General features: G+C 36.8%; 1 pseudogene; it reads right to left on the reverse strand.

The window, feature by feature from the left end:
- Positions 1–375: 375 nt before the first annotated feature.
- LOC126069241 (40S ribosomal protein S17-like) lies at positions 376–781 on the reverse strand (annotated as a pseudogene).
- Between the last annotated feature and the right edge of the window lie 758 nt (positions 782–1,539).

Genomic DNA, 1,539 nt, shown 5'->3' on the forward strand with positions numbered 1-1,539 from the left:
GAGGTTATCAGAGGGAAGTGGTTAAATGTTTCAAGGAGAACAGAGATATTTAACAGCTTTTTACTTTGAAAAACACAATTAAATATGCATGTTGAAAATGTAAGAATAACTTCTAAAATAAAATAGAAATATAACATATAGTTTCCAAACTGGCAGTGGAAAAAAGGGGGAATTAATTCTTTTTCAATTCACCCGAAGGCAGAAATGGAGAACAAAAGCTTGATAAGCAGAAAACAAAATAAAATGATAAAAATAAGTTCAATGATATCAAGAATGCAGAATGGTACATGCAGCATGGCAGTCTTTGTGTAACTTTTTATTTTTATTTCTGGTATCCCCAGGTTTACTGAAAGTATTACAGCATATTGGAAAGATTCAAATGGCTCCACATAGTGTTTTGAAATTCATCCCAACTGTGGGCTGAGTGACCTGCAGGTTGGACAGACTGCCAAAGTCCAAGAGCGTCAGCATTTCATTAGCGTCAGGATCTACTTCAATGATCTCCTGATCCAGGGCTGAGACCTCAGGAACATAATTATCTCCCCTTTCTCCCCATCTCCTGCAGCTTGGTAGAGATACCTCTCATGTGGCCTCTCTGAATCCATTTCATCAGATGTGTGACATAGCCTGCTATCTTGTTGCAGAACTTCTTGCTGGGAATAATGGTGATCTCCTCGCACATGTGCTTTTTGGTGTGGAAGTCGTTGCCGAGGTGCGTGTAGTACTTCTTAATGATGACCCAAGCCACCTTCTTCATGGTTTTGGTGCAAATGTGGCCCATGTTGGTGGGTCCCTGGTAAAAGAGCCCACTTGTGTAACTTTAAACTCACAAACCAATTTCATGTATTCTCAGATATATACGTATGAGGTAAAAGCATTAGAACACACATGGAACTGAAAAATACTCATCTCTGACAGAACAAAGGGGATGAATGGAATGAAAATAGGGTACACAGAGGGCTTTTACTGAATTCTTTATTTTTAAAATTTCTGTAGTAAATATAACAAGAGGTTAATATTTCATAAATTTGAGCAATGGCTCACAGATCTCCATTTATTATCCTCTGTAGTTTTCTGGACGTTACAAATATCAAAATAATTATATATAAGGCTATATCAAATATAACCTTCAATTTTCCAAATGAAAATATCTTTAAAAAAGATTTTTTGTTCACCTTGAACACATAGACTTTAAGAGATATAGATGGAATAGCAAAAGGTCTACTTATAATACTTAATTTTCTAATAAAGTTACATATGTTATTATTACTGTGTGCCTTTGAGTTGATTCCTACCAATAGTGACCCTATAGGACAGAGCAGAACATGCCCATAGGGTTTCCCAGGCTATAGTCTTTACAGGATAGGATTGCCAGGTCTTTTCTCCCACAGAGTGGCTGGTGGGTTTGAACTGCCAACTTTTGGTTAGCAGCCAAGTGCTTAACCATTGTGCCATGAAGGCACATTTTTCCTTCCCTCTAAATATAGCTAAATACTCTAAAAATAATTCAACAGGCAACAATAAAAAGGACTCTGAAAG

The sequence above is a fragment of the Elephas maximus genome, chromosome X (genome assembly GCF_024166365.1).
Source record: "Elephas maximus indicus isolate mEleMax1 chromosome X, mEleMax1 primary haplotype, whole genome shotgun sequence".
NCBI lineage: Eukaryota > Metazoa > Chordata > Mammalia > Proboscidea > Elephantidae > Elephas > Elephas maximus.